Genomic DNA, 20,397 nt, shown 5'->3' with positions numbered 1-20,397 from the left:
GCAGGGACTGCTGTCTGTCGGTGCTTCTAGCCTCTGGGGGTGGTGTGGGTACTTCATCTGGCAATTCATCTGAGTCCAGGTTATACTGAGGGAGGGGTAGCACTCTTGCTCTGCATCTAGTTGGTGCTTGTATGATGGACTTACTGGTGTTTGAGTCGGTCTGTGGCTGACTTTCGCAATCCCCCACATTTCCACCTTCTGCTGCGTCAGGGCCCGGAACATCTGCAACAATAATGCGCAGCATGTTGTTTTTGGATATGTACTCTCACAGTTACTGAATAGGATTACATTTACCCTGGCATAGTATCTCTGAAAGTCTTTTGTGTGGTGTGTCTGTTTGGTTTCACACTATCTCGCTATTTATGTAGCAGATGCATTTTAGGGGGGTGGACTACCACTCCCATAATGCATTGTTGTGTTGTATGTAAAATGTGGCATGGACTACTTATCACACTGCATAATGCCATATATATTTTCTAAGGGCCATTAGTACATGCACATATGGGGAAACACATCATTACTGCCCTTTCCTTTGCTGCGGCTGGGTGTGCCCAAGGTGTCAATGTCAGTGACACCACTGACAGCTTCAGGAAGCAGTGTTGACTCCACCATGTCTTCCATTGGTGTAGACGGTGTCTGGGTGGGTGGTCCTCCTCAAGTGCTCCTTGCCTCCTTCAGCCTGCTTGCTACCCTCTCTTTGACACCTAAACGCAAGTCATACCAGCGCTTGCGTATCTCCTCGATGGATCACTGCGCAACACCCACTGCGTATATTTTGGTCTGGATGTCTGACCACATTTTTCTCTTCTCACTTTCCGGCACCTGTAGTGAGTGTTCTCCAAATAACTTGTCATGTTTCCTGACCAACTTTTCTGTGAGCACCTCCAATTCCTGCTCACTGAGTTTAAGGTTGCGCTTCCTCTCTCCTTCACATTCCCATCAGTAGCCATTGTTTTGTTTGGTCCTGGCTGACTCTCAAGACTGCCTGGTGCTTGGCTGTGTCTCTCTGCCTGCTCCTGTGGCTGGGGCTTCTGGAAACAGCATGCACTGACTCACTTCCTGGTTGTGATGTCATCAGGCTGTTCCAGATTGCCGGTATCTCAAGTTGCGATTTCCAAATACCGATTCGCTATTTTTGCGATTCAGTATTTGGTACTCGCAAATTGCAATTGTGATTATTAAGAAATTGCTGTTAGCGAATCGCAATTTTCATAAATCCCATTTTGCATTTCTTAAAATTCGCTATTTAAGAAATGCGAACTGGGAGCTTGATACATCTGGCCCCACGTTTCTTCAAAAGAGGGACCATCATAGCCTGTTTAATCCTGAGAGGAAGTACCAGGGGCAAGAGAGGCTTTCAGGGTGCGCTTCATGAAAGGGGCCACCGTAGAAGGATCCTTTTAAATCTAGAAAGGAAGGTGTGGGGCCCATGATCAGCCAAACTTGTTGGGATTAACACCCTGCTTCCTAAGAGAGCTGGAAAACATCTCCAGACATCAATGAGGGGGCAGAGGATATGCAGCGCAAGGCAGATCAGTGGAGAGGAAGACAGAAAATCTTTTTGAATTCTCATGATTTTATCCATAAAAATATTGAAATATCTTGGCAGCGTTTATTGGGGTAAATATGCAACAACGAGAATCAGCCACTTCCCTTGACGTTGCAAAAATATCTCTGATATCGTTAGCCAAAGAGCACTTGCAGTTTGGGAATTACTTGCCAAGAACAAGGAAAATTGATTGTTCTAGTAGCTCAGGCTTTGAGTGTTTTCATGTTTGAGATGGTTTTCATTATTTCTGCACCACTGGTGCTCCAGGTGTTTACGTGCAGACTTGATTTTTGGCAAAGCCTTGAAGTACCAAGGAGCCGAAGATCGCCATCTTCTTGTAACACTATTTTGAAACGGGATAAGGTGTGAAGCAATGACTGAATATATTCAAGCCAGCTTTCTATGTAAGCTTTCTTTTTCTAAGAGTATTGTAGGACCTGAATTAGACAGCATGTGCTGGACATGCAAGATTCAAGTTTAGACCTTCATGTGAAAGCCCCTTTGAGGCTTCAAACACTGAAAGGGCTTACTAGAAATTGACAACCAAATGGCTGATCTATCCAGGGAAGAGGCAAGATTCATCTTCATCAACTCCTTGTCGCATGCATCAATGGGATCCAGTGTGGCCATCCAGATCCTCAGTTCATCAATAAGTATGGTTTTAGCAGTATTAAGTACTAGTTTTGTATTTAAGATAGCAGGTTTTTCACCCAAGAGGAGAAGGGAGAGAACTTGAGAGAAAAAAAGGAAGACAGGCCACTCATAGCTTCCAGTTTCCCGTGTCCATGCATATCGAGTAGGTTCAGTCCAGGTTTTTTGTTTCATTGTGAGATTTGTATTCCTGGTTTTATAAGAGGATCAATAAACAAGAGTGCAACTCCCAGAATGCAATGTGATGTTGGTGAAAAAACACAGACCTGCCTGAAGGGATTATGCACGTAAAGATTGAAGGACAGGTCTGGGGTCCACCCTTTTCTTGCAGTAGATAGGACATTGGTTTGTGCATTTTCTTAGAGGTGGGCGAGCAACTGAAAGCTTGAGCCAGGCTCGAGCCTGAAGCCTGGGTCAGCTTGCGGTCCTGTTGGAACCTCAAACCCATAACGAGCCAAGCTTTCATGTGGTTCCTACCCGCCTCTCTCCCTCCCTCCGCCCACAATGCAGGGTTAAGGACAAAGCTGCTGATTACAGAACCGGGGAATGTGAAGGTGCTCCTGCCCCAACCCCCTCCTTACCTGGCATGTCGCTATTGCGGAGATGGATTGGTTCCCTTCCACTTAATCCACGCAGCTCCTGGAACAAGAAGTGAAGGAAAACAGATGTCATGAGGGCAGGGATACAAGAACAACAACAGTGACAAAGGACTTTTGCGTGCAGGAACGGAGACCCGGAAGTGACACCCCAACCAACGAATTCCATTGGATGCACCCAAGAGATCAACCGGAAGGAGGGCAAAACACGGAAGTAAAAGGGCGAGAGAAAATAGAGCGTGAGGAGGCGAAGGAGCAGAGACAGCGTAAAGGAGAAAAGGAACAAAGAGAAAGCGGATATATCGAGACGCACGAACAACAAAGGAGAGGTGTGTCAGATACGGGCTGTGAAACCCCCTTGGCTTCAAACCAGATGCAACGCAACCCGACGGAGGAAGCCAACCAGGAAGATGCCGATCGGAGAGAGGAGGAGGAGGACAAAACCTGGACGGAAGAATGGTGGTGTTCATCGCCTCCTGCCTAGGTGCCAACCCCGCCACAACTCAAGGAGAGTTGTGGCCCTCGCGGTGAGTGAACCGGGGCCAGCAGTGAATATTGCGGGGAAGGTTTATTTTGTGGTAAACTTTCAGTTTGTCTTATTTCTGTTCTGGCATAATTTTTTTTTTCTTTTCCCTTTTCTTCCGCTTTTTAATTTTTTCTCTGGCTTGCATCTGAGACCACTTCTTTCTTTCTTCTCTACGCCACACAGATTGGGGAGAGTGGAGTGTTCAGCTGAAGACATGTGGCATCTACTCCAGTCACCATGGTGTTCTCGTGCATGAATACTATACCATTCCCCAGTTTCTGAGAGCTTATCCACCCCTCGCACTGGCATAATCCTAACACTCTGTTCCCTGTATGAGTGACACCAAATGGGTGTATCGGTGGTGGTGCATATTATAAAAGATAACAACTTACCACAGTGTCTCTTCTTTCCCCGAAGATGAAGGCAAGAGATCGGCAAGAATTCTAAGAGAAGGGAAGAGAACAAGAGAAACCCTTACTCCCTGGTCACAGTTGAGCCACATACACAGGACGCTCCATAAGGAAGAAAAAGCCAAGAGAAGCAGTGTTATTGTTCCAGTGAACACATTTGTACTTGTAATAAATGCCAAAATCCAACCACGACCTAAGCCTTCTAAGCCTTATTTCCGACCCACCCTTCGACAAGTCGTCTCAGAAGTGGGATCTGAGGAAATAGAGGCGGTGGTCACCAAGATGGCAGAGGGACAACAGAAACTGGAACGGATAATGGAGTGGTTTCTAAAGGCTGCAACTGAGGACCGAGAGACCATGAAGAAAGCTATATCAGGGCAAACCGAAAAGTTGGAAACAGTCACTCAAGCCCAAGAAACCTCCATTTGACGACTAGCGGATCTTCTGACCCAACAGCATGGACAAACAGCCTTACCATTGATGGTCCTGCAGAATTACACTGAGGGAGAAGACCCTGACTTTTTCTTCAACAATTTCGAGCGCATGGCTCACGTGGCAACATGGCCGAGGGAAAGGTGGGGATAATATCTAGGTCCACTTGAGGGAGTACACCTTACAAAGATATCAGGAAGAGTATCTTAGAACAACTTGGGGGGATATTGAGACTTGCCGCGTACGACTGCGGCAAGTCAGAGAAGGGTCCCAAGAAACCCCCTAGGGCCCTTTTTTTATCGCCTCAAGGATTTGACAGATCAATGGCTTCACCTGGAAATCTCAACCAAGGAAGAAATTATGGGGAAAATCTATTTAGAGCAGTACCTAAACTCCCTTCACCCCCCTATACAACGTTGGGTTCGCCAACACAGCCAAATGACTCTAGAGACTGCAGTTGAAATAGCCAGTGCCTTTAGTAGGGCACAGGAGGCACATAAGAGGAGGGATGACCCGGGATGGAAGGGAAGGAATGTCCCTTTGTTCATGAACCCCAAGCCATCGAACCCTTAGAAGACCGAATCCTTACCCCTACCTTTGAACCCCGATCCTAGAATTAATGCCCCTAGTCTGATTTGCTTTCATTGTGGGGAGGTGTCATATTCCCTGCTATTTTCCCCAGAGGACGAACCCATGGAAATAGGGATGCTCAAGGAGTCTTATTATGTCACTTCAAAGAAGAAACCTCCTTATCACTGCCTCATGAGGGACATTGGTAGCTGCATCCCCGCTATGTTAGATACAGGTTGTTATCAGAGTATGTTAACCTTTTAGATGCGGGCGTCGGCCACTGCCTCCCTGGTGCGAGTCACGACCAGTGGCCGACACCAGGGAGGGGGTTAAAAATCCTCCGGTGCAATGCACCGGAGGATTTGTATTTTTTTTTTTTACCGTGGGAGACGCGGAAGAGCTTCCGCGTCTCCATCCCACCCGCCCCCTTATAACGTCAGCGCACCGCGAGGCGCGCTGACGTCACAGTTTTTCCCCACCGGAGAAGGAGAGAAGCAGGTAAGCGTTCTCTTTTTCTCCGGTGGGGAAAAAAAGGCCAAAACGGCCTCCCCAGATGCCAGGGAGGCTCTCCCCTTTCCATCGATGCCTCCCTGGCACCGTTTCCTGGCCATGGATCGCAGCGCGGCTGCGATCCATGGCCAGGAAACGCCCCTAGGCACCAGGGATCTTCTTTGGGGGGGAAGGCCCCCTTGTAAAAGGGCCGCCCCCCCCCCCCGGGGGCAATATTGATTTATTTACACAGTTTTGGGGGGCGATCGCGCCACCCACAATATAAAAAAACGTTTAAAAATAAATAAAAATGGCGGGGTCGGCCCTTGGAATACGGGCCGACCCCAGGGGGAAAAAAAAAACATGTAGTTTTGCCTGGGGGGGGCGATCGCCCCCCCAGGGTAAAAAAAAAAAGGGCAAGCACACATGTATAAAAAAAAAAAGGTTTGTGACATAAGTGTCTTGTTTTCTCTCTCTCTCTTATATATATGTGTATATATGTATATATATATATATATATATATTTTTTTTTTTTTTTTTTTTTTTATTTTTTTTTTCAGGACAAGCATTGCAGCGCCCATGTGCTGCTTTTCTGACTTGTTGGTGTGTATCTGGGCTTCTAACAACGCCCACCTCACGCCCATCACTACCACTCGTTCGTGGGCTTGCCCTTCAAAAATCCTTTGATTACATTGGAAAATGATTTACCTTTGTCCCTCCTTGGGGAGGTTTTGTTACCGCCTTGGCCATCGCCCCTGGTACATGGCTAATTGCACTTTTGCTGTTACGTTTAACTGCGAGCGAACTTCTTTTCCTTTTGTGTATCTCTTCACATGATGCTTATGGTGGCCGTGGCGCTGTGAATTGGCTCTCTTATGTGAAAGAGTTTAACTTTCAATTATCAATTTATGTGGCAAGAAAAGTTGGGTTAGGAGTTTATAACGCTAATAGCTCTAACTCGAGCAGATGCGAGACCCATTCCATTGTAAATGCTTGTTATTCTTGTGTGTGTTGTTTTATAATTGTGAACAATTTCACCGCACTCCACGAGGACCGTGATCAAGACTCCTTGGTGAGTTGAAACACGTTGGTGGTTATTGACTGCAATAAAATACACGTTTATTTGTACGTCGTGGAGTGCGGTGAAATTTTTCGGCATTACATAATTTCTAGATTGGTCTTCTCTGTCACTGGGCACCGGCAGTGGAGTGTGCCGCCCAGCAACCCTTCAACCACTTTGTTTCTAAACATATATATATATATATATATTATTATTATATATATATATATATGCAACACAAATTGGTTAAAAAGATTGTTGCGAAGCGCACTCCACTGCCGGTGCTCAGTGATGGAGGAGAGCAACCTCGAAAATATTTTGTGAACAAGAATCTCACCGCACTCCACGAGGTTCAAATTGACATGTTTTATTGCAAGTATAAACAATGAAAGAAAAGAGGGACTCATTTACTGTGATCAAGAATCCTTGAGAGTCGAAACGCGTACGTGGCTGTTGCTTGCAATAAAAGATGCCAATTTGAACCTCGTGGAGTGGGGTGAGGATCTTGTTCACACAATATATATATATATATATATATATATATATATATATATATATATATATATATATATGCATGTCTTTTCTGTAGTGGCAGTTGCCATAAAGTAGCTGAGTGGATTAGTAAAGGCAAGCGTTACCTGCGCTTTAAAACAAATGTAATGCCAGGGGGACTAAGGAGATATGAGTGGCACTTTTGCTGGGTAGTACTGAGGGAATTAGAAGAGGAGGTAATGGGAGGCAGAGCACCAAAAATGACTGTTGCACAGGGTGTGTGGTAAGGTGAAGTAATACATTCTTTTTTTGTTTTTTCCAGTGTTTTCAGAGAATCTGCAGAATTGGAGAAGAAGCGAAGGTAAGGTGACGACATTTCCTGTTGTACACAACAAACATACCCACAAGCAATTTTGTGACTATCTGCCTTCTACGTAGGCTAGTAATTTAGAGGGACAGTTTAGCCAGTTGCAGAGATGGCGTCTCGTTGGATGACTGCTGATCAAGCCCTAGCTCGGATTATGGAGGACAGTTCTGATGTAGGCTCAGAGACTGATACAGCAGACACTGAGACAGCATCTGAGGGAGAGGACAATGGGGCAGATTCTGGGAGTGATTTTTCAGTCCGCGGAGTCCCATCTGACGACACCTCTTCCAGTGAGTCTGAAGGAGACAATGACGACATCCGTGCTGTCCCTTCGCAAGCACATTCTGGGCAGCGGGACCACATTGGGTTAGCCGAACCCAGAGAGCACGTGCTTGCTGCCGCAAGCACAGAGAGAGTGCTCTCTTGGCAGCCCCCCTGTTTGGTTCAGCCCCAAATTCCACCTTTTACTGGTGACGCTGGATGTAAAGTAGATACAGCTAACTTTTTGCCAGTCGACTACATCTATCAGTTTTTGGATGTTGACTTTCTTCAGAAAGTTGTGCAGCAAACAAATTTGCGTGCAGACCAATTTCTGAGGGAGCGCGGAGGCACTCTAGGGCCCCGTTCTAGGGCACGCCAGTGGACTCCCACTTCGCTGGCGGAGTTGAAGATATTTTTGGGCCTTACGCTCAAAATGGGGTTAGTGCAGAAACCCACCTTGCAGTCCTACTGGACGACTCGCACGGTTTGGGTAACTCCCATCTTCGCACCATACATGAGCAGAGATCGTTTTTTGCTACTGCAGCGCATGCTGCATTTCAATGACAATTCTGCTGCATTGCCCCGGGACCATCCAGATCATGACAGGTTGTTCAAAATTCGGCCTGTCGTGGAACATTTGTCTGCCAGGTTTCCAGAGATCTATACTCCTGGAAAGAATATAGCAGTCGATGAGTCCTTGATCCTGTACAAAGGACGGCTGCTTTTCAGACAGTACATTGCGAGCAAAAGAGCTCGCTATGGCATAAAGCTGTACATACTGTGTGAGAGCTCTACTGGCTATGTGTACAGCCTGAGAGTGTATACAGGGAAGGATTCTACCCTAAACCCTGTAGGTTGCCCTCCCGTGTTAGGGGTCACAGGTAAGATTGTATGGGAACTTGTCCAGCCACTTCTTCACAAAGGTTATAACCTTTATGTGGACAATTTCTATACAGGAGTAGAGCTGTTCAGTGAGCTCTACAAAGCTGGCACTGTGGCCTGCGGTACAGTTCGTTGTAAGCGCAAAGGATTCCCGCAGGAGCTTGTTTGCAAGAAGCTCCAGAAATCACAGAGTACTGCATTGCGTTCTAACGAACTGCTCGCAGTCAGGTTCCTAGATAGGCGTGATGTATACGTGCTCACTACAATTCATGATGAGAGCACTTCTCCCATCACGGTTTGGGGTCAGATGGCCGAAGTCCACAAGCCCATCTGTATACTCGATTACAATAAGTACATGGGTGGAGTGGACAAGAACGACCAGGTTCTTCAACCATACAATGCGTGTCGTAAAACTCGCACTTGGTACAAGAAACTGTTTACCCACCTGATTCAGATGGCAACATATAATGCGTATGTTGTTTACCGTCAGACAACAACAGGAAGACTCATGACTTTCCTTGACTTCCAGTTGTCTGTAATTGAAAGCCTCACTGCTGTTACAGAAGAAGCAGCAGCCTCCACCTCATATGTTCTAGAGGATGTGGCAAGGCTGCAGGAGCGACACTTTGCTGATCGCATACCTAAAACACCCAAAAAGGATCGTCCATGTCGTCGCTGTAAAGTGTGCTCAAAGCATGGAAAGCGGCAGGAGAGTCGGTATTACTGTCCCCAGTGTCCATCACAACCAGGCCTCTGTATCCCTACTTGCTTTACGTTGTATCATACTAAAGCAAAGTTCTGAGAAATCGACTGAGGTTGAGCTGCTGTTGGGTAATCCTTTCAGTGGCAGTGCATGGATACCGAACGTCCATGGGCCACTGCTTCGTTAGGCAAGGAGCCACAGAATTTTACTTCATCATGGACTTCCTTTTGGTGTGGTCGGTGTTCTGTTCAATTAACATGCATTTTCTCCCCCCTACTGCATATACTAGTGGACAGAACATATGCCACATTACCACGGAGTACCCTTTCTTCACCTGCATGTCTACCTTACTTTCAACGGTAGATATGCTCTCTCAGTTCGAGGAATCACTTTGTACGGCATACTTGGAAAACCCCAACTTGCTTCCACAAACTAGTATAGGTTCACTTGGCTATTATACAGGATTAGCCAGGACTCTGATGAGAACAGAGACATGGATGGGTAAGGAAAGCTTATGGTGGGAGTGCCTTCACAGGGTTATTGCACAGGTAGAAGGCAGATAGTAAAGGTAGTACAGATGTACATCATCTACACCTATGGATTCAAACCCATTGGTGCCATCCCAGCACTGAAGGAGAATGACTTGTATAGGTCAGTGTTTGACCTGCTTTTCATGTTCATCCTCCATCAGAACTTAGTAGATGTTCAGTTTGCTGTATAAGTGCATTATAGTCACATCACTGCACATAATGTTGGCTGGGACATATGCTACGTTCTCATGGACTCCCCTATGTACCAAACACTAACCTTTTCCATAGCCTATGACCTTCTCTTTAGGGAACATCATGAGAAATCCCCAGCATGTCTCCCTTAGTTTCAAAGGTAGATATGCTCACTCAGTTCGAGGAATCGCTTTGTACGGCATACTCGGACACCCCCAACTTGCATCCACAAACTGGAAGGAGTTGGATTTAGCACAGAGAGTGCGTTAAAGGCGCATGAAAAACATGTCTTCCTGAGCCTCAGGTGGTTGTCACAGGAGTCATTAGTAAAGGTTTGTTACGCATGCATTTGGTAATGTTAAGGAAGAAGGAGGCAGTTAGCCTATGACCTTCTCTTTAGGTAACAGCATGAGAAATCCCCAGCATGTCTCCCTTAGTTTCAAAGGTAGATATGCTCACTCAGTTCGAGGAATCGCTTTGTACGGCATACTCGGACACCCCCAACTTGCATCCACAAACTGGAAGGAGTTGGATTTAGCACAGAGAGTGCGTTAAAGGCGCATGAAAAACATGTCTTCCTGAGCCTCAGGTGGCTGTCACAGGAGTCATTAGTAAAGATTTGTTACGCATGCATTTGGTAATGTTAAGGAAGAAGGAGGCAGTTACTTGACAGGTGGTAAAATGTAGTCAAACTTATTCCGTTCTGTGGCGTGTGAATGTGATGGGCCCTTGTCTGGCAGCGGTAAGTTAATGTGAGTGCAGTGATTGGTTGGATTGGGCCTGTGGCTGGCGATATGAAAGGGTTGTTTGTTGTGTGTGAATGGACCATAAAGAGGTTGGTGCCTGGACGCGGCTTTATGGCCCACTTTCAGAAGGCTTGGTTTCAATATTCAGATACTTTGATAAGTAATCATGCTTTGAAACCATAATTTCTGGAGGTGCTAAAACCAACCAGTGTGAGTGGTGGGTTAACTTTAACAAACTAGTACCAGGGGAGTCCAAGGGTGCAGGACTTGCATGGCTCTCACCAGTTTTCCTTCACCCAGAATCCCCTTGAAATTACATTATGTGCTTAAAAAACACATTTTCCTTGTATTCCAATGAGCAGAAGTCCAGGGATCTGCAGGGATCCTCAAAATTCCTACCACCCAGTGTTTCCCCACTTGTCCTGATAAAAACACAACCCCGCTTGTGTGCCTGCGCCTAGTGCCTGCTTCAGGAATGAATCACTCCAGGGTTAACAGTAGACCTCAAGCAAGGACTACCATTGACCCTTGTGTGATCCATTTCTGTCGCGGGCGCTAGGCCTACCCACACAAGTGAGGTATCATTTTTATCGGGAGACTTGGGGGAATGCTGGGTGGAAGGAAATTTGTGGCTCCTCTCAGATTCCAGAACTTTCTGTCACCGAAATGTGAGGAAAACTTATTTTTTTAGCCACTTTTTGAGGTTTGCAAAGGATTCTGGGTAACAGAACCTGGTCAGAGCCCCGCAAGTCACCCCATCTTGGATTCCCCTAGGTCTCTAGTTTTCAAAAATGCACAGGTTTAGTAGGTTTCCCTAGGTGCCGGCTGAGCTAGAGGCCAAAATCTACAGGTAGGCACTTTGCAAAAAACACCTCTGTTTTCTTCCAAAAATGTGGATGTGTCCACGTTGCGCTTTGGGGCGTTTCCTGTCGCGGGCGCTAGGCCTACCCACACAAGTGAGGTATCATTTTTATCGGGAGACTTGGGGGAACACTGGGTGGAAGGAAATTTGTGGCTCCTCTCAGATTCCAGAACTTTCTGCCACAGAAATGTGAGGAACATGTGTTTTTGTAGCCAAATTTTTAGGTTTGCAAAGGATTCTGGGTAACAGAACCTGGTCCGAGCCCCGCAAGTCACCCCATCTTGGATTCCCCTAGGTCTCTAGTTTTCAGAAATGCACAGGTTTGGTAGGTTTCCCTAGGTGCCGGCTGAGCTAGAGGCCAAAATCTACAGGTAGGCACTTCGCAAAAAACACTTCTGTTTTCTTCCAAAAATTTGGATGTGTCCACGTTGCGCTTTGGGGCGTTTCCTGTCGCGGGCGCTAGGCCTACCCACACAAGTGAGGTATCATTTTTATCGGGAGACTTAGGGGAACGCTGGGTGGAAGGACATTTGTGGCTCCTCTCAGATTCCAGAACTTTCTGCCACAGAAATGTGAGGAACATGTGTTTTTTTTAGCCAAATTTTGAGGTTTGCAAAGGATTCTGGGTAACAGAACCTGGTCCGAGCCCCGCAAGTCACCCCTCCTTGGATTCCCCTAGGTCTCTAGTTTTCAGAAATGCACAGGTTTGGTAGGTTTCCCTAGGTGCCGGCTGAGCTAGAGGCCAAAATCTACAGGTAGGCACTTCGCAAAAAACACCTCTGTTTTCTTCCACAAATTTGGATGTGTCCACGTTGCGCTTTGGGGCGTTTCCTGTCGCGGGCGCTAGGCCTACCCACTCAAGTGAGGTATCATTTTTATCGGGAGACTTGGGGGAACATAGATTAGCAAAACAAGTGTTATTGCCCCTTGTCTTTCTCTACATTTTTTCCTTCCAAATATAGGAGAGTGTGTAAAAAAGACATCTATTTGAGAAATGCCCTGTAATTCACATGCTAGTATGGTCACCCCGGAATTCAGAGATGTGCAAATAACCACTGCTCCTCAACACCTTATCTTGTGCCCTTTTTGGAAATACAAAGGTTTTCTTGATAGCAATTTTTTACTCTTTATATTTCAGCAAATGAATTGCTGTATACCCGGTATAGAATGAAAACGCATTGCAGGGTGCAGCTCATTTATTGGCTCTGGGTTTCTTGGGTTCTTGATGAACCTACAAGCCCTATATATCCCCGCAACCAGAGGAGTCCAGCAGACGTAACGGTATATTGCTTTCGATAATCTGACATTGCAGGGAAAAGTTACAGAGTAAAACGTAGAGAAACATTTATGTTTTTTTCACCTCAATTTCAATATTTTTCTTTTTCAGTTGTTATTTTCTGTAGGAAACTCTTGTAGGATCTACACAAATGACCCCTTGCTGAATTCAGAATGTTGTCTACTTTTCAGAAATGTTTAGGTTTCTGGGATCCAGCATTGGTTTCATGCCCATTTCTGTCACTGACTGGAAGGAGGCTGAAAGCACAAAAAATTGCAAAAATGGGGTATGTCCCAGTAAAATGCCAAAATTGTGTTGGAAAATTGGGTTTTCTGATTCAAGTCTGCCTGTTCCTGAAAGCTGGGAAGCTGCTGAGTTTAGCACCGTAAACCCTTTGTTGATGCCATTTTCAGGGGGAAAACCACAAGCCTTCTTCTGCAGCCACTTTTTCAACTTTTTTGAAAAAATCGAAATCTTCCCTGTATTTTGGCCAATTTCTTGGCCTCCTTCAGGGGAACCCACAAAGTCTGGGTACCTCTAGAATCCCTAGGATGTTGGAAAAAAAGGACGCAAATTTAGCTTGGTTAGCTTATGTGGACAAAAAGTTATGAGGGCCTAAGCGCGAACTACCCCAAATAGCCAAAAAAGGGCTCAGCACTGGGGGGGGAAACGGCCCAGCAGCTAAGGGGTTAAGAACTCACAATATTCCTGGGGCAGTGACCCCAATGGGGAGGCAAGTGACCCTTCAGTGCGTCCATGGAGATGAAAAGTCTTACCCACTTGCTGAAGTGACTGTCCCACAAGGAGACGGGCCAGCGGTACCACTCAGGGTAAGGGTTGATCCTCAACTCTCAGCATCCATGATAATAGGAAACTTCCAACCAGACTTAGAGAAAATGATAAAGGAATCCCAGAAAAAGGAAGAGATTTAGCTAGATATCCCTCCATTTGCACAGACTGAAGAGGAACAGCCCATTCCAAAAGTCCTTAAGAGCCAAAACCAACACCGAAAAGAGAAGCAGAAAGTGTCCAAAGCCCTCCCTGTCCAGAGGGAGGACTTTATCTGGGAGTCTGACAGAAACTTCCAGATGGCCCAAAGAGAGGAACCCCAATTTCAAGAGGCCAGTGAAGAAGAAGAGGATCACAAGGCAGTGGGCCCCCACTTTATTAATCAACAAGGGCTATTGTACCGGACAGAAGCCAGAGTGGGCCCCAGCAACTATTGGTTCCTACCCCTTTCTGTAAAAAGGGATTATACCTGGCACATAGCCATTTATTAGGGGTGCATTTTGGACCCAGAAAGACGGAAAAACAATCTTAGAAAATTTTATTGGCCGGGCTTATATAGCCAAGTAAATATCCTATTATAGCCAGGAAGTCCTATTTGGCAGAAAACTAGCATTAGGCTCCCCAAGAAGGCTCCCCTGAGACCCCTGCCGATTATGGAAGTACTATTTTCTCGGATAGGCATGGACATAATAGGTCCTTTACTTCCTACCAGAAGCAGCTATTGATACGTACTAATTATAGTTGATTACACCACCAGATACCCAGAGGCCATACCCCACCACTACTCTAATAGTGAAATCCATGATATAGGTCTTCTCCAGAGTAGGTATTCCCTGCGAAATCCTAACTGACCAGGGCACACCTTTTTCTTCCCATCTTATGAAACAATTTGTAGACAACTTGGTATTAAACAGATCCGCATGGCCACGTACCAACCTCAAACGGATGGTCTGGTCGAATGGTATAACACCACATTAAAGTCTACATTGAAGAAGTTGTTAGAATTGGAGACCCGAAAGTGGGACCAAATGTTACCCCTAGCCCTGTTTGTGATCAGAAGCCAAAAGCAAAGCAGCACAGGTTATTCCCCCTTTGAATTCGTTTTTTGGCCATAAACCACGCACTATATTAGACATGGCATGGAAAGCTTTGGACCAAGAAAAATACTATTCTAAGCCTTTACTGGAATATGTCACTGAGCTGAAAACTCGTTTGGGACAAATCCATGAGATAGCTTAACATACCTCAGAAGATGCTCAGCGGTCTCAGAAAGAGCAAAATTACAAACACAGCACCCTCAGGCAGTTTTCTGTAGGAGATATGGTATTGTTGATGATGCCCACTTTTGCTAATAAAATGTTGTGTCAATGGCTGGGACCAAACAAGGCATTGGAGGTGGTTACTCCTGTAACCTACAGACTAGAATTGAATAAAGAAAAAAAAATAGAGTCAAATATACCACATTTACTTGCTAACAAAATGGGACGGACCAACCCCCATCCTTCATGTAGCTCGTGAAGACAAAAAAACCAAACAAGTGTCTAACAGTATAGCAGTGACACTTGATCCAGACAAGAAAAAAGAGCTTCTCGAGTATTTATCTCCTTCCCTTTCTACCTTTTCCACCCTCCCAGGAAGGACTGACATACCCATTCTGTTTCTACCATATCAGGTAGGATTGTGCGCCTTAAGCCATATCGCATACCCGAAGCTCTAAGGCAGGCTATAAAAGAGGAAACCATTATAGAGATGGGAGTTATAGAGCATCCGTAAGCAATTGGATGCTTTCCAATGTGTTAGTTCCTAAACCTGATGGTTCTATCAGGTTTTGTATAGATTTCTGTGAGGTAAACAAAATTTCCAAGTTTGATTCTTATCCCTTACCCAGGGTAGGCGAAGTGATAGAAGAGTTGGGCACTTCACGGTACATTAGTACATTAGACCTTTGTAAGGGTTACTGGCAGGTACCACTCAACCCTGCTGATAAAGAGAAGACCACCTTCTCCACCCCAGACGGGCTCTTTCAGTATACTGTCCTTCCTTTTTGTCTTCATGGAGCACCAGCTACGTTCCAACGAATGATGAACACTGTGTTGGTCCCCCATAAAACATATGCAGCTGCCTATATAGATTATATAATTATCCACAGTTATAATGAGGAAGAGCATTTACAACACTTAAAGAAGGTATCATATGCCTTAGGCTCAATTGGCCTGACAGTCAATCACAAGAAGAGCCATCTGGCAGCCACCACCGTCAATCACTTGGGTTATCTCCTGGGGGAGGGTATGATCAAACCACAGACTGAAAACGTAGCAGCAATCCAACAATTGTCATTTCCCAAGACTAAACGTGACTTCAGAGCATTTCTCAATTTAGTCGGCTACTACAGGAGGCTCATCCCTTAGTTTTCCATGAAAGCAGTCCCCCTAACAGATCTCCTAAAAAAAGGGAAAACCACAGAAAGGAACTTAAAAGAACCCACAACCGCCATTGTAGAGGCATTCCAACAGCTAAAACAAGCCCACATGATGAAGCCGATTTCACAAAGTACAGACTTCAGCAAACCTTTCATTCTTCAAACAGATGCATCTGGGATAGGTTTGGGGGCGGTTCTCTCCCAAATAGATGAAAATGGTGCAGAAAGACTAATCTTATACATAAGCAGATAACTGTTTCCACATGAACAGAAATATGCAACCATAGAAAAAGAAGCCCTTACCATCAAATGGGCAGTAGAGACCCTACAATGCTATCTACAGGGTAGTGTGTTTACCCTTTACACGGACCACACCCCTGTGGAATGAATGTCCCATAATAGAGGCAATCACTCACGCATCCTTAGATTGTTCTTAGCCCTGCAGCCTTACAGATACACCATATTACACAGAACAGGAAAAGGACAAGTTAACGCTGACTTCCTGTCCCGTTACCCCTGGAGTTTGTTTCTTCCAAGGCAGAAAGTAGGGGTGAAGGTATATGAAGGTGTTCCCGCCCGAAACCCTCCTTACCTGGCATGTCGCTAGGTCTGGAGATGGATTGGTTCCCTTCCATTCAATCCACGCAGCTCCTGGAACACAAAGTGTCAGGAGGGCAGGGATATGAAAACAACAACAGTGACAAAGTCTTTTGCTTGCAGGCACGGAGACCCTGAAGTGACTTCCCAACCAATGAATTCAATTGGATGCACCCGAGAGATCCACTGGAAGGAGGGCAAAACACTGAAGTAAAAGGCCGAGAGAAAATAGAGCGTGAGGAGGCGAAGGAGCAGAGAGAACATGAAGGAGAAAAGGAACAAAGGGAAAGCAGAAATATCTAGAAGCAAGAATAACAATGGAGAGGTGTGTCGGATACGGGCTGTGAAACCTCCTTGGCTTCAAACCAGACGCAGCGCAACCCAATGGAGGAAGCCTACCAGGAAGATGCCGATCGGAGAGACGAGGAGGAGGAGGACGAGACCTGAACGGAAGAATGTTGGTGTCCATCACCTCCTGACTATGTGCCGACCCCGACACAACTCAAGGAGAGTTGCGGCCCTCGCAGTAAGTGAGCCGGGGCCGGCAGTAAAGATTTTGCTGGAGGGTTTATTTTGTGGTATACTTTCAGTTTTTCTTATTTCTGTTCTGGCGTAAGTTTATTTTTTATTTTTTCCCTTTTCTTCCACATTTTAATTTTTTCTCTGGCCTGCATCTGAGACCACTTCTTTCTTTCTTCTCTATGCCACGCAGATCGGGGAGAGGGGAGTGTTCCGCTGAAAACATGTGACATCTACTCTAGTCACCATGGTGTTCCCGTGCATGAATACTATACCATTCTCCAGTGTTTAAGAGCTTATCCACCCTTCCCACGGGAATAATCCTAACACTCTGTTCCCCAGATGAGTGACACCACATTGGTGCATCGGCTGTGGTGCTTATTATAAAAGATAAAAACTTACCGCAGTGTCTCTTCTTTCCCAAAGGATGATGGCGGGAGATCAGCAAGAATTCTAGGAGAAGGGAAGGAACAAGAGAAAACCCTCACTCCCTGGTCACAGTTGAGCCACATACACAGGGCGCTCCCTAAGGAAGAAAAAACCAAGAGAAGCAGTGTTATTGTTGCAGTGAACACATTTGTATTTGTAATAAACTCAAATATTCAACCACGATCTAAGCCTCCTAAGCCTTGTTTCCGACCCACCTCTCGACAGGAACCAGGTTTGAGTCGTTGCGACGGCTCCACATCCTGTGATTCAGGGCAAATCCCTTAATCTCCCCGCGCCTATAAGCAATGCATGTGACTGTATGTATTGTAATTGGTAGTCATGTAAAGCACACCAATACAATCAGGTCGATTTCACGCCATATGTTAAAAACTGCAAAAAAAATGCACTGGGAGATAAAAACAAAGCCTTAACATAAGCAAAGACATATATGTACCTATTTACTGGTTGATGTGTACAAAGTGAAACCAGAAAAAGTGCAGAAATCGCAACTGCCCTGCATAAACTGCCCTATCTTAGGCAAATATTTTATTTTACCCAACTCTTTTTTCTTCATTATCGCATATGAAAGCACTTTCAAATATGTGTGTTCAGACCACCAGTTGTACAAAATGTTTACTTTTAATAAGTACTTAGTGCAGTACTATAAAATGCCCTATTATTGCCAAAAGTTGCCATGTGTTTATGTAACACACTTTTTGGAATTTTCAAGGGACTTTGGGGGTCATTACGACCCCAGCAGATGGTGTTAAATTGGCGGCAGCACCGCCAACAGGGTGGCGGTAACTACTGCCAAATTATGGCATTGGCGGTTTGGCTTAAGCCAAACCGCCAATGTACCACACCATCTGCCACGGCAGTAACGACCGCCAGGCTGGAGACATCAGTCTCCAGCCCGGCGGCCGTCACTAGCCCGCCTGCGAGATAATGACCCCGCATACCGCCATGGTTTTCGTGGCCTCTGTACCGCCACGAAAACCATGGCGGTAAGCACTGTCAGTGCTAGGGAATTCCTTCCCTGGCACTGATAGGGGTCTCCCGCTCCCCAGAGTCCTCCCCCAACAGCCACGGCCCCCGTACCACCCCCCAAAGCTTATAGAGCCCCCTCCCCCACCCCGAACACCATGGGCCCCCCTTACATACCACCACCCCCCCACCCACACATGCACACACCACTCACACACATACATGCGCACACATGCACACATACACAATACACCACCCCAACACACACCACTCCCCCGCATTCATACACGCACTCACTCACCCACTCCATACACACACACTCACACCCCCATTCACGCACACACCACACAACACCCCCCATCCCACTCCCCTGTCGGACGATCACCTTACCTGTCTCAGTGGTCATCGGGGAGGGAATGGGTTCCATGGGGCCTGCTCCGCCGGCGGTACCCCGTCACCACAACATCACCACGCCGAATACTGTATCGTAATTCAGCGGGCGGTGTTGTGGTGACGTGGCGGTGCCGGAGGAGCATCCTCCACTGCACCACCGACCGCCAGTATGGCTGCTGGAGGCTCTCCGCCCAATGTATGGCGGAGAGCCGCCAGCAGTCATATTATGGCGGTCGGAAGACCGCCAACACTGGTGGTCTGGTGTTCGGACTGGCGGGACTTTATAATGAGGGCCTTTATCACATTTTATGTGATGTCTGATGTATTATTTACTTTTCTGACCATTTCTGTTTTCAGAGTCTCTTCCAGTGTGTGCACTTGTACCTCCCACATTTCGAAAGAAAAGAAGGCCAGGGAGAGAATGAGTGAGTGATAGGGTGACCAGGCATCCCGGATTTGCCGGGACAGTCCCGTTTTTTTATTTTTTTTTATTTACCTTAACAGGAGGATTAGGAGACCTGCGCATGGTCCTGGGGTAGAGCAGAGGTAGATCGAGAGAGCTGTACAGAGTCGTGGGTAGAAGAGAGGCGAATCGGGGGAGCTGTGCCGGGTCATGGGGTAGAAGAGAGGTGAAATGGGAGAGCCGTGCTGGATTGTGGGGTGGAAGAGAGGTGGATTGGGGCAGCTGTACTGGGTCGTGCAGAAGAAGAGAAGTGGATTGGGAGAGATGTGCTGGGTCGTGGGGTAGAAAAGATGAGGACTGTTAGAGCTGTGCTGTGTCGGGAGTAGAACAGAGGTGGACGGGGAGAGCTGTGTGCAGGATCGTGGGGTAGTACAGAGGTGGAATTGAAGAGCTTTGCAGAGTAGTGGGGGAGAAGAGAGGTGGATTGGGAGAGCTGTGGTGGGTTTTGGGTAGAACATAGGTGGATTGGGAGAGCTGTGCTGGGTCGTGGGGTAGAAGAGAGGTGGATTGGGAGAGCTGTGCTGGGTCGTGGGGTAGAAGAGAGGTGGATTGGGAGGGCTGTTCTGGGTCATAGGGTAGAAAGGAGTTGGTGAGCTGTGCTGGGTCGTGGGGTAGAAGAGAGCTGGATTGGGAGAGCTGTGATGGGTCGTGGGGTAGAGCAGAGGTGGATTGGGGTGCTGTGCAAGGTCGTGGGTAGAGGAGAGGTGGATAGGGAGAGCTGTGCTGAGCCGTGGAGTAGAACTGAGATGTATTGGGGAGCTGTGCTAGTCGTGGGTAGAACAGAGGTGGGTTGTGAGAGCTGTGCTGGGTCGTGGGGAAGAAGAGAGGTGGAATTGGAAAGCCATGGTGGATTGGGAGAGCTGTAGTGGGTCGTGGAATAGAAGAGAGGCGGATTGGGAGAGCTGTGCTGGGTCGTGGCGTAGAAGAGAGGTGGAGTGGGAGAGCGGTGCTGGGTCGTGGGGTAGAACAGAGCTGGATTGAGGGATTTGCATGGTCGTGGGTAGAAGAGAGGTGGATTGGGAGAGTTGTGCAGGGTCGTTGGGTAGAAGAGAGGTGGAGTGGAAGAGCGGTGCTGGGTCGTGGGGTAGAACAGAGCTGGATTGAGGGAATTGTGCAGGGCCGTGGGGTAGAAGAGAGGTGAATTTTGAGAATTGTGCAGGGTCGTGGGGTACAAGGGAGGTGGATTGGGAGAGCTGTGCTAGGTCGTGGG

The 20,397-nt window shown here is 46.7% G+C and overlaps 1 long non-coding RNA gene across 1 annotated transcript; it reads right to left on the bottom strand.

Moving 5' to 3' along the window:
* Positions 1-2,815: 2,815 nt before the first annotated feature.
* Positions 2,816-17,442, bottom strand: LOC138268263 (uncharacterized). The gene is made up of 3 exons (XR_011199967.1): positions 17,321-17,442; positions 3,715-3,765; positions 2,816-2,839 (listed from the first exon to the last, which is right to left on the bottom strand). It is a non-coding gene; the product is annotated as an uncharacterized lncRNA (long non-coding RNA).
* Between the last annotated feature and the right edge of the window lie 2,955 nt (positions 17,443-20,397).

Source organism: Pleurodeles waltl, chromosome 12 (genome assembly GCF_031143425.1).
Source record: "Pleurodeles waltl isolate 20211129_DDA chromosome 12, aPleWal1.hap1.20221129, whole genome shotgun sequence".
Taxonomy (NCBI): Eukaryota; Metazoa; Chordata; class Amphibia; order Caudata; family Salamandridae; genus Pleurodeles; species Pleurodeles waltl.
Note: the sequence above shows the minus strand (reverse complement) of the source record. Positions and strands in the feature narration are given on the sequence as shown.